This window comes from Pan troglodytes, chromosome X (assembly GCF_028858775.2).
Source record: "Pan troglodytes isolate AG18354 chromosome X, NHGRI_mPanTro3-v2.0_pri, whole genome shotgun sequence".
Classification (NCBI taxonomy): domain Eukaryota; kingdom Metazoa; phylum Chordata; class Mammalia; order Primates; family Hominidae; genus Pan; species Pan troglodytes.
The window spans coordinates 56,808,804-56,822,086 of NC_072421.2; the positions used below are offsets into that span (position 1 = coordinate 56,808,804).

General features: G+C 37.1%; 1 protein-coding gene across 1 annotated transcript in view; it reads left to right on the plus strand.

Annotated features, from left to right (window-relative positions):
• The window catches only part of NBDY (negative regulator of P-body association), a 77,801-nt gene extending 66,241 nt beyond the window's left edge, over positions 1 to 11,560 (plus strand). Inside the window, exon 3 of the transcript XR_010154777.1 lies at positions 11,309 to 11,560. The gene's annotated coding sequence lies outside the window, so the exon portion shown is untranslated. The remainder of the gene's footprint in view (positions 1 to 11,308) is intronic.
• The last annotated feature ends 1,723 nt before the right edge of the window (positions 11,561 to 13,283 follow it).

Here is a 13,283-nt window from a genome sequence, read left to right on the forward strand (position 1 = left end):
CCGGTGTGTGATGTTCCCCTCCCTGTGTCCATGTGTTCTCATTGTTCAACTCCCACTTATGAGTGAGAACATGTGATGTTTGGTTTTCTGTTCTTCTGTTAGTTTGCTGAGAATGATGGTATCCAGCTTCATCCATGTCTCTGCAAAGGACATGAACTCATCCATTTTATGGCTGCATAGTATTCCATGATGTATATGGGCCACATTTTCTTTATCCAGCTTATCATTGATGGGCATTTGGGTTGGTTCCAAGTCTTTGCTATTGTGAACAGTCCCGCAGTAAACATATATGTGCATGTCTCTTTAGAGTAGAATGATTTATAATCCTTTGGGTATGTACCCAGTAATAAGATTGATGAGTCAAATGGTATTTTTAGTTCTAGATGCTTGAGGAATTGCCACACTGTCTTCCAGAGTGGTTGAACTAATTGACACTCCCACCAACAGTGTAAAAGCATTCTTATTTCTCCACATCCTCTTCAGCATCTGTTATTTTCTGACTTTTTAATGATCACCATTGTAACGGGCATGAAATGGTATCTCATTCTGGTTTTGATTTGCATTTCTCTAATGCCCAGTGATGATGAGCTTTTTTATATGTTCATTGGCTGCATAAATGTCTTCTCTTGAGAAGTCTCTGCTCATATCTTTTGCCCACTTTTTGATGGGGTTGTTTGTTTTTTTCTTGTAAATTGGTTTAAGTTCTTTGTAGATTCTGGATATTAGCCCTTTGTCAGATGGGTAGATTGCAAAGAGTTTCTCCCATTCTGTAGGTTGCCTTTTCACTCTGATGATAGTTTCTTTTGCTGTGCAGAAGCTCTTTAGTTTAATTATATCCCATTTGTCTATTTTGGCTTTTGTTGCCATTGCTTTTGGTGTTTTAGTCATGAAGTCTTTGCCCACGCCTGTATTCTGAATGGTATTGCCTAGGTTTTCTTTTAGGTTTTTTATGGTTTTATGTTTTAGGTTTAAGTCTTTAATCCATCTTGAGTTAATTTTTGTATAAAGTGTAAGGAAGGGTTCCAGTTTCAGCTTTCTGCATATGGCTAGCCAGTTTTCCCAGCACCATTTATTAAATAGAAAATCCTTCCCCATGGCTTGTTATTGCCAGGTTCATCAAAGATTAGGTGGCTGTAGATGTGTGGTGTTATTTCTGAGGCCTCCATTCTGTTCCATTGGTTTATATATCTGTTTTGGTACCAGTACCATGCTGTTTTGGTTACTGTAGCCTTGTAGTGTAGTTTGAAGTTAGGCAGCAAGATCCTTCCAGCTTTGTTCTCTTTGCTTAGGATTGTCTTGGCTATTTGGGCTCTTTTTTGGTTCCATTTGAACTTTAAAGTAGTTTTTTTCTAATTCTGTGAAGAGAGTCAGGGGTAGCTTGATGGGGATAGCATTGAATCTATAAATTACCCTGGGCAGTATGGCCATTTTCATGATATTGATTCTTCCCATCCATGAGCATGGAATGTCCTTCCATTTGTTTGTGTCCTCTTTTATTTCATTGAGCAGTAGTTTGTAGTTATCCTTAAAGAGGTCCTTCACATCCCTTATAAGTTGGATTCCTAGGGATTTTATTCTCTTTGTAGTAATTGTGAATGGGAGTTCACTCATGATTTGGCTCTGTGTTTGTCTGTTCTTGGGGTATAGGAATGCTTGTGATGTTTGGACATTGATTTTGTATCCTGAGACTTTGCTGAAGTAGCTTATCAGCCTAAGGAGATTTTGGGCTGAGATGATGGGGTTTTCTAAATATACAATCATGTTATCTGCAAACAGAGACAATTTGACTTCCTCTTTTTCTAATTGAATACCCTTTATTTCTTTCTCTTGCCTGATTGCCCTGGCCAGAACTTCCAATACTGTGTTGAATAGGAGTGGTGAGAGAGGGCATTCTTGTCTTGTGCCAGTTTTCAAAGGGAGTACTTCCAGTTTTTTCCCATTCAGTATGATATTGGCTGTGGGTTTGTCATGAATAGCTTATTGTTTTGAGATACATTCCATCAATACCTAGTTTATTGAAAGTTTTTAGCATGAAGGCTGTTGTATTTGTTGGAGGCCTTTTCTGCATCTATTGAGATAAGTGTGTGGTTTTTTGTCATTAGTTCTGTTTATGTGATGGATTAAGTTTATTGATTTGCATATGTTGAACCAGCCTTGCATCCCAGGGATGAAGCCGACTTGATCGTGGTGGATAAGCTTTTTCAAATGCTGCCTAAAATCCTCTTTCTTTGTTGTGTCTCTGTCAGGCTTTGGTATCAGGATGATGCTGGCCTCATAAAAGTTGGGGAGTTAGGGAGGATTCCCTCCTTTTCTATTGTTTGGAATAGTTTCAGAAGGAATGGTACCAGCTCCTCTTTGTACCTCTGGTAGAATTCGTCTGTGAATCCATCTGGTCCTGGACTCTTTTTTGGTCAGTAGGCTATTAATTGCTCCCTCAATTTCAGAGCCTGTTATTGGTCTATTCAGGGATTCAACTTCTTCCTGGTTTTGTCTTGGGAGAAGGTACATGTCCAGGAACTTATCCATTTCTTCAAGATTTTCTAGTTTATTTGCATAGAGGTATTTATAGTATTCTCTGATGGTAGTTTGTATTTCTGTGGGATCAGTGGTGATATCCCCTTTATCATTTTTCATCACATCTATTTGATTCTTCTCTCTTTTCTTCTTTATTAGGCTGGCTAGAGGTCTATCTATTTTGTTGATCTTTTCAAAAAACGAGCTCCTGGATTCATTGATTTTTTTGATGGGTTTTTCTTGTCTCTGTATTCTTCAGTTCTGATCTGATCCTAGTTATTTCTTGCCTTCTGCTAGATTTTGAATTTGTTTGCTTCTGCTTCTCTATTTATTTTAAATGTGATATTAGGTTGTTGATTTTAGATCTCTCCTGCTTTCTCTTGTGGGCATTTAGTGCTATAAGTTTCCCTCTCCACACTGCTTTAAACGCATCCCTGAGATTCTGGTACGTTGTGTCTTTGTTCTCATTCATTCAAGGAACATATTTATTTCTGCCTTTATTTCGTTATTTACGCAGTAGTCATTCAGATGCAAGCTGTTCAGTTTTCATGTAGTTGTGTGGTTTTGAGTGAGATTCTTAATCCTGAGTTGTAATTTGATTGCACTGTGGTCTTAGAGACTAATAATTTCCGTTCTTTTGCATTTGCTGAGGAGTGTTTTACTTCCAATTATTTGGTCAGTTTTAGAATAAGTGCAATGTGCTGCTGAGAAGAATGTATATTTTGTTGATTTGGGGTGGAGAGTTCTGTAGATGTCTATTAGGTTCACTTGGTCCAGAGCTGAGTTCAAGTCCTGGATATCCTTGTTAATTTTCTTTCTCGTTGATCTATCTAATATTGACAGTGGGGTGTTAAAGTCTCCCACTGTTTTTGTGTGGGAATGTAAGTCTCTTTGTAGGTCTCTAAGAACTTGCTTTATGAATCTGTGTGCTCCTGTATTGAGTGCATATATATTGAGGATAGTTAGCTCTTCTTGTTGCATTGATTTATTTACCATTATGTAATGTCCTTCTTTGTCTCTTTTGATCTTTGTTCATGTAAACTCTGTTTTATCAGAGACTAGGATTGCAACCCCTGCTTTTTTTTGCTTTCCATTTGCTTGGTAAGTATTCCTCCATTCTCTTTTGTTGAGCCTGTGTGTGTCTTTGCATGTGGGATGGGTCTCCTGAATACAGCACACCAATGGGTCCTGACTCTTTATCCAATTTGCCAGTCTGTGCTTTTAATTGGGGCATTTAGCCCATTTACATTTAAGGTTAATATTGTTATGTGTGCATTTAATCCTGTCGTTATGATGCTAGCTGGTTTTTTTGCCTGTTAGTTGATGCAGTTTCTTCATCATGTTGACAGTCTTTACAATTTAGTATGTTTTTGCAGTGGCTGGTACTGGTTGATCCTTCCATGTTTAGTGCTTCCTTCAGGAGCTCTTGTAAGGCAGGCCTGGTGGTGACAAAACCTCTCAGCATTTGCTTGTCTGTAAAGGATTTTATTTCTCCTTTGCTTATGGAACTTAGTTTGGCTGAATATGAAATTCTGGGTTGAAGATTCTTTTCTTTAAGAATGTTGAATATTGGCCCCCACTCTTTTCTGGCTTGTAGGGTTTCTCCCGAGAGACCTGCTGTTAGTCTGATTGGCTTCCCTTGTAACCCAACCTTTCTCTCTGTCTGCCCTTAATATTTTTTCTTTCATTTCAACCTTGGTGAATCTGACAATTATGTGTCTTGGGGTTGCTCTTCTCAAGGAGTATGTTTGTGGTGTTTTCTGTATTTCCTGAATTTCAATGTTGGCCTGCCTTGCTAGATTGGGGAAGTTCTCCTGGATAATATCATGAAGAGTCTTTTCCAACTTGGTTCCATTCTCCCTGTCACTTTCACGTACACCAATCAAATGTAGTTTTGGTCTTTCCACATAGTCCCATATTTCTTGGAGGTTTTGCTCATTTCTTGTTACTCTTTTTTCTCTAATCTTGTCTTCTTGCTTTATTTTATTGAGTTGATCTTCAATCTCTGATATCCTTTCTTCTGCTTGATCCATTCAGCTATTGATACCTGTGTATGCTTCACGAAGTTCTTGTGCTGTGTTTTTCAGCTCCATCAGGTCATTTATCTTCCTCTCTAAACTGGTTATTCTAGTTAGCAATTCATCTAACCTTTTTTCAAGGTTCTTAGCTTCCTTGCATTGGGTTAGAACATGTTCCTTTAGCTTGGAGGAGTTTGTTATTACTCACCTTTTCAAGGCTACTTCTGTTAATTTTTCCAACTCATTCTCTGTCCAGTTTTGTTCCTTTGCTGGTGAGGAGTTATGATCCTTTGGAGGAGAAAAAGTGTTTGGTTTTTGGAATTTTCAACCTTTTTGTGCTGCTTTCTCCCCATCTTCATGGATTTATCTACCTTTGGTCTTTGAAGTTGGTGACCATCAGCTGAGGTCTCTGATTGGATGTCCTTTCTGTTGATGTTGATACTATTCCTTTCTGTTTGTTAGTTTTTCTTCTAACAGTCTGGCTCCTCTGCTGCAGGTCTGCTGGAGTTTTGCTGGAGGTCCACTCCAGACCCTGTTTGCCTGGGTATCACTAGCGGAGGCTGCAGACCAGCAAAGATTGCTGCCTGTTCTTTCCTCTGGAACCTTTGTCCCAGAGAGACACCTGCCAGATGCCAGCCAGAGCTCTTCTGTATGAGGTATCTGTCAGTTCCTACTGGGAGGTGTCTCCCAGTCAGGATACATGAGTGTCAGGGATTCACTTGAGGAGGCAGTCTGTCCCTTATCAGAGCTCAAATGCTGTGGTGGGAGATCTGCTGCTCTATTCAGAGGTACCAGGCAGGGACGTTTAAATCTGCTGAAGCTGCACCCCCAACTATCCCTTCCCCCAGGTGCTCTGTCACAAGGAGGTGGGGGTTTTATCTATAAGTCCCTGACTGGAACTGCTGCCTTTTTTTTCAGAGATGCCCTGTGCAGAGAGGAGGGGATCTGGAGAGGCAGGTTGGCCACAGTGGCCTTGCTGAGCTGCGGTGGGCTCCACCCAGTTCGAACTTTCCAGCAGCTTTGTTTACACTGTAAGGGTAAAACTGCCTACTTAAGCCTCAGCAATGGCATATGCCCCTCCCCCCACCAAGCTCCAGGGTCCCAGGTCAAGCTCAGAGTGGTGTGCTAACAGCAAGAATTTCAAGCCAGTAGATCTTAGCTTGCTGGGCTCCATGGGGTTGGGACCCGCCGAGCCAGACCGGTTGGCCCCCTGGCTTCAGCCTCCTTTCCAAGGGAGTGAATGGTTTTGTCTGGCTGGACTTCTGGGTGCCACTGAGGCATGAATAAAAAAACAACTTTTGTGGCTAGCTTGGTGTCTGCCCAAACGGCCACCCAGTTTTGTGCTAGAAACCCAGGGCCCTGGTGGCATGGGCACTGGAGTGAATCTCCTGCTCTGCGGGTTGTGAAGACCATGGGAAAAGTGCAGTGTCTGTGCTGGAGTGCATGGTATAGTCCCTAATGGCTTCCCTTGGCTAGGAGAGGGAGTTCCCTGACACCTTGCACTTTCTTGGTGAGGTGACACCCCTACCCTGCTTTGGCTCACCCTCCTTGGGCTGCACCCACTATCCAACCAGTCCCAGTGAGATGAACCTGGTACCTCAGTTTGAAATGCAGAAATCACCCATCTTCTGCATCGATCTCGCTGGGAGCTGCAGACTGGAGCTGTTCCTATTCCACCATCTTGCCAGCCTCCCACTTTTTTTTATCTTCACTGTCTTTACTTTTAGTCCACTTGTGGCTTGGGGAGGGTCGGGTGGGCACAGGCACATCATTAGGGAGAACATGCTTACTTTTCCTAAGAAAATTAGATGGATCCTGGCTGACCCCTGAAGCGCATAATCAGAATCCCCCTCCTCTTTCTGCCCTCCCTATTGCCATAGGTGGCTGATTACCTCTTTTTCTTGGTGTCCGGTTTCTCCCCATTTTTCATCTCTCCTCCCATTTCCAGAGTCCTTCCCTCCCTTGGCCTTACGTACTAGGGACTTGATGGCCCCTTGAAGTGTGCTGATGATATTCAGAGGGCAAGATTTTGCCTGCACCTTTGTTCTCTTTTGCTCCTGCAGGGCTACTTGTGGATCAGAGCCCTTGATCCCACTCAGAAAGGACCCCATCAATGAGAAGCTTTTCAGTGGTGTGTCCTTTCACCCGGACGTCACTCATGTCTCTTTGTCACTTGTTGTGTATGTCACCACGCAGTGATACACCCCTGAACTAGATCTTTCAGGACAGCTTTGGTGACACGAAGCTGCCACTTGTTGTTGTTCTTTTTCTCCTCTTTCTTTCTTCTTCTTCCTTTTTCCTTTCACTTTCAGCTCTCTGCGGCACAAATGTTCTATCGAGACTGCTTCTTCTTCTGCTCATTGGTGATGGGTGTGTCCCCTTGCAGCACCAGGCCTGGAAGGAGGCTTCACTTTCATTTTTAAAGAAGCAGAGATGAAAGTCACCAGTTCAGTTTCTCTGGTGAACAATGAGAACACTTGGACACAGGGTGGGGAACATCACACACCGGGGCCTGTCTTGCCGTGAGGGGAGGGGGAGGGATAGCATTAGAGATATACCTAATGTGAATGACGAGTTAATGGGTGCAGAACACCAACATGGCACATGTATACATATGTAACAAACCTGCACATTGTGCACATGTACCCTAGAACTTAAAATATATATATAAAACACCACCCAGGAGTTACTTTTAAGTGAAATGTCATCGTGAATTCATGGATTTTCCAGTACCTCTTGGCTCGCTGTTTGTCCCCATTCTTTTTGTGGACTCTGTAAATGTCCAATCCTGAGCCAGTGGGAGCCTTGGCAAGTTGTGTCCTGTTGCCTTTCTTTCCAGCCCAGCCATGTGAACACAACAGCGATCCACATTTCAGTGTGTACAGGCAGGCTGTCTCTGCCACGTGCCCATTTTCCCACTCTCACTCACACAGGCAGATGCCCACAGACCACAGACACAGAGACACCCACACACGCACTCAGAAGGGACTCCACACCCCAAAACATAATCACAAACACACAAGCAGAGAAACACACAAGAAACTTGACACGGGCACAAGGGTGTGGGCCCAAGTGTTCCCCCACACAGACATGTACGCACATGCACCCCCACAGGCATAACACTGCCCACAAACTCTCCCATACAGGCTCTGAATCACCACTTGCGATGGGCATGCTTTTTTGTCTCCAGGCCTGGGTCGTCATGCCATTGATTGGGTAACTTGGGCGTTCCTTTGAGAATGAATGCAGGAAGTCTGTTATCAGATAGGCCCCAGCAGTTGGTGTGAAACTGGAGCTTTCTTGGTCAAACTGCTTAAAAACTTACACTCGGAAAGGATCCCATCATCACAAAGCTTCTTGGTTGTGTGTTTTTTCACGGGGATGTCACTGGTGTCTCTTTGCCACTCCCGTTCATTGTCATTGCTTCTTCTCAGTCTGATTCTTTTGTCTTTTTTTTTGTTTTTCATTTTTTATTTTCACTGCTTTACATTATTTTTAACATAATTGGTATCAGTTTCAGTTTTTTTCTTTTGTGTTTTTCAATTTGTTCTTTTACTTTTTTATTTAGTACTTTCAGATTGTAATTGATTTTTGCATTTTCTTTCTATCATTTTTTCTGGACCGAAGGTAGTCATTTTAGGTGGTGAATTTTTCTTCTTCCCAGTGGTGGATTCATAGTGATATCTTATCTTCTTTTAATTTTATGGTTTTTGAGTCTTTTTTTATTGAGTTGTTTTTGAGTGGTTATTGAATGGCTTTATTGAATGTTATATGAAATATTTTTTCTCCATTTATTTTACTCTGTAACTTTTTTTTTTTCGTGGCTTCTCAGGGCACTTAAGAGACAGTTTTATTAAAGTTGATTATATATCAGTTAGGGATTATTAAGTTGTTATTTTAAGAAGATCATTTCTCTTTTGCATCATATGTTTTAATTTTCTTTTGCTTATTGTTTAAGTGACCCAAGTTATGAACCACATTTTTTTTTTTCTGAGAGGGAGTCTTGCTCTGTTGCCTAGGCTGGTGTGCAGTGGTGTGACCTTGACTCATTGCAACCTCCACCTCCCTGGTTCAACCGATTCTTCTGCCTGAGGCTCCTGAGCAGCTAGGACTACAGGTGCATGCCACCATGCCCAGCTGATTTTTTGGTACTTTTAGTAGAGATGGTGTTTCACCATGTTGGCCAGGATGGCCTCCATCTCTTGACCTCATGATCTGCTCACCTCGGCCTCCCAAAGTGCTGGGATTACAGACCTGAGCCACCATACCTGGTGAACCACATCTTCTCTTTCGCTGTTCACCTTAGACTCTTGATCATATTTTGGGGTATTTCTTTTTTTTTTTAATTTGATCAAATGTGATAGTAAGAAATGCCATATTTTATGTCATTAATAGCTAATAGAGAATATATTTTTGGAATATATATTTAACCTTTACTTCATTCTATAATGCTTTTTACATTTCTGTCATATCTTATACACAATTTTTACTACACTGAGAAATTTATTCTTAAAGTAGTGATAAATCAACTCATTTTAATATAAATTCATGATTTTATAGACTATATGACTTGGCTTAAATAGATCTTTCTGAGAAATCAGGAAAATTTGAAAGTCATCAATAAATTATTTACTCTTTGATAATGAAAATATTTTAATAAAAATGCTAAAAACACTTAATTTTAAACCGAAATATAGCATAGTATCTGGTAAAGAGATTTAAACCTATGTTGCAAAGATGATTAAAATGATTCATATGCAATGACCCTTTATAGAGATTCATTTAAATTAAAATTTATTTTTCTACATCAAAATGAGGAGATCATCATGACTAAGAAATTTTGGATTACTAAATTCTTAAAAAATTGTCCACTTTTAAAATTCTATTAAGGTACAATAAATCAAACATATATTAGTTTTCTTTATCATTTATAGAAATTTAAAGTATGATAACAGGTATTTCTTGTTGAGGTGATTAGCTTGTCTCTCATACATTGGTGTTTGGAGAATTGTTTACTGCAACATTTGAAATGGTAATCCACAAATTGTTTAACTTTTTTATTATACCATCTGAGAATATGTTTGCATATTTGTGAAAACAATTGGAAACTGTCTCAGTTATGTTCATTTTGAGAATTACTATGTTTTGGTGGACACATTTGCTGGAATTTTGTGCAGATATTTTTAAAATATTTAAGTTTATGTGGTTACTATGAGATATTATTAAATAAATAAAACATGTCTGGAGTAATGTGTATAATACAAACTCATTTTTTGTAACAACAAACAGAAAGAGTTACATGTTGGTAAGTATATGTGTCTTTGATTGGTTATGGAAAAAATTATTAGGCATTTATTCCATACTTTTAACATCTTTTAAACTCCACAGATTTAGAATTGTTTTTCTGGAAGAAATTGTTAATCTTCTCTTTTATACATTTTATGTTGTTTTCCTCATTTTAATGCCTTCGTATTATATTTCTAAATATAATTTTCTTTTATAAAACATGCAAACTTTATACAAACAGCATAAGTAAACTTAAAGACTATTTATATACAATGTGGTTCCATTTAAAAGATAGATAATGGATGCCATTAATTCATAGAATATATAATACATTTCTTTATGTTAATACAGAAACAAAGCCTGATAGAAATATAGTCAAAGAACAGGCAATTCATAGGAGACAAAAATATATGGCCAATAATAATAATAAATATAGTTGACTTTAATATTAGGTCATCATATTTGCCACAATCAAAAAAGTCTCCAGAATTCTCAGTTTTAGAAAGGATTTGGTTAAATATCTACTGTCTATAAAATTGTACGTTTCTAAAGTATTTTATCTATATCGTAATTTTAATGTTTGTAAGTTTTGACTTGTGTTTTATTTGTAGAATATATGGAAATAATTCTACATATCAATAAATTGGCTTTTTTGTAGTAAAAATGTTGCAAGCATATTAAATATCTTTCAACAGAATGATTTTAAAATTATACTGTAACACGATGCAATATTTTGAAGCCATTGAAATATTGAGACTGATCTATTTTTATATTAAAAATTATTAAGACATTTATAAGTGAATAAAAACAAATTGCAGAAGTGTATGCTAGGATGATCTAATTTATATTATAAACTCCAAATCTAAATTATTATATTATTATAAATACTATGTATGTGTACATTTAAATAGAAATAAAAAGGTCTAGACAGAATTGATAACTATGTTTTCTTCTGGAAATAGGAGAAAGACTGAGGAATGGTAAAAGTTTAGCAGTAAGAAGAATTATGTCTATGTTGTTTGAATTATATACAGCTAGATTGTATTCATGTATTTATTCATGTATTGTGTAAATAAATAAATAAATATAAAATTTCCAAGGAATATAGGAGTTTGTCAAGGGGCTATGAGGGAACAATGAGGCTGATTGATTAGTTTTGTAAGCCTAATAAAACAAGAGTAATAGCGGTAGACATCCCTGTACTTTTTGGGGGAGAAATATGCCTAAGATAATAGAAACATCTGGTCCACCTAACAGATAAATTATTTTGCATTCAAATACATTAGATACCAAAAAGATGCAGGTTATTGGCATTGTATGCCTTTGATTTAATATTTATTAAGCACTCATCTAATAATTTTGCATTCTCTTTAACTTGCTTAATAGGGAAAGTGGGGTGTTTTCTGCTCAACAGACATATCTGACCTGTATGATAATGGAATTTCTCATTATAAGTCAATAAACTTTTGTTCTCTTTCTGTATCTTTCAGTCTTATGATGTAATCAGCGTGATTTCACTTCCTGAATTTCGATGAATTCTAAGACATGGGCAAGATTGTGTTGTAAGACCTCTGAGATTTAAGGCCATGCCCTGGATCATGGTGAACTTACCAAAGCATACAATGCCTGTGAGATGGTCCTGCAGCAGCCAACCAGTGCACTCTTTTGGTGACATCCTGTTCTTGTTGTATAACTTTATATTCCTATAAATCCATTAAGGCCCCAATAAAGTTTGTCTCTAAGTGCTGTGTTAGATCTATATGACTACATCTAGTAAATTGTGAATTTTAAGTAAATATTTTATAAGAACTCCTATGTAAAGCATTACTAAAATTAGTGTTGAAATATGATCTTCTTCCTACATTTATTCATTTATTTATGTCTATTTATTCATTTATTTTAGTGAAAAATATAAGGAAAGTAGAGGAAGGTTAAATCCAAAAAAGAATTGTTTCCAGTACACTTTCTTTAATTTGCTGTCAGTTTTTGCATGGAATCTACATCTTTTTATGCTAATCCTCATCCTAGTATTTTACATCTTAACTATTTTTTTCTGACTGAAATGGTTGATGTGCTTGTTTTTTGTAATTTTCTACTTTCCTTCTAAAACGCTTAGTATTGAACAAATAGAATATCCTAATTAAAAACATCAATAAATATTATGGTGAAAAAATACAAGTAAAATGGGAAAACATTAGATAGCAGCTTTCAATATTTCATATAGTTCATAAATGTTTCAGGAATTACAAGGTTATAGAAAAAAATTTATAGACTATAATAATTTCCAGGGATATAAAAAAATAAAGCTTCTACCTTTGAATTGTAATAAAAGATAAACAGACTTGAAAGCATATATTATATCTGAAAATGTCAGATAAACTTGGCTTATAAATTAAAATATAAAATAATAATACAATTTGTTCAAATAAGTAATTAAAGCTGACATTGTAAAATGAATATTTAGAGAGATTGTGAAACCTGAGTATTTTACCCAATCCTCTGAAATTAGTCCCTAGCGTCAGAATTAAAGAATCTGAAAAATCACAAATGGAGGTATGGTGACATTTATGTATATTCTAGAGTTATGTTATGCACACTTAATAAATTATAGACAGTTATTTTAAAGATTGTATAATATTACTATTCACACATTAGAGTTTTAAAACTTTTGAGCCAGCCTGAACATCACAAACAGTAAACACAGACTTCTTTAAAAGGACATCTGGTGAAAGGCATTTTATGCATCAGAAGGCACAGTATTATAAAGATGACAACACTCTTCAAAATAATCAAAATATTCAATGCAACCCTTATCAAAATTAAGGTTGCCTACTTTGAAGAAATTTATAACCTGATTCTAAAGTTCATATGAAAATGTAATGGACCCAGAATAGCCAAAACAATCTTGAAGTATACAAAGTTTGAAGAGTCACATTTCCAAATTTTAAAACTTATTACAAAGCTACAATAAACAAGTCTATGTGGTACTGGCATAGGATATAAATATTGATCAATGAAATAAAATCCAAAGTCCAGACATAAGCCCTCACAAAAGTTAATTTGCAGCCAATTAACTTCTGACAAGGAGGCAAGACAAAAGGGGAAATAACTATTTTCAACAAATGGTACTGGGACAACTTGGTATCTACATGCAAAAAAAAAAAAAAAATAGAAACTTCCACCCCTACCTCATGCAAAATACAAAAATTAACTCAAAATAGGCCAAAGACTCAAATATAAGGGTTACACTATAAAACTCTTGGGAGGAAATATAGAATAAATTTTTGTGACCTTGAATTAAGTATTAGATTTTTAATTCTTACACCAAAGCACAAGTTAATAAAGGAAAAAATAGATAAACTGGACATAATTAAAATTGAAAAAAAATTTGCTTCAGTGAACACAGTCAAGAAATTTGAAAGACAGCCACAGTGCAAGAATATTTTTGCAAATAATATGTCTCAT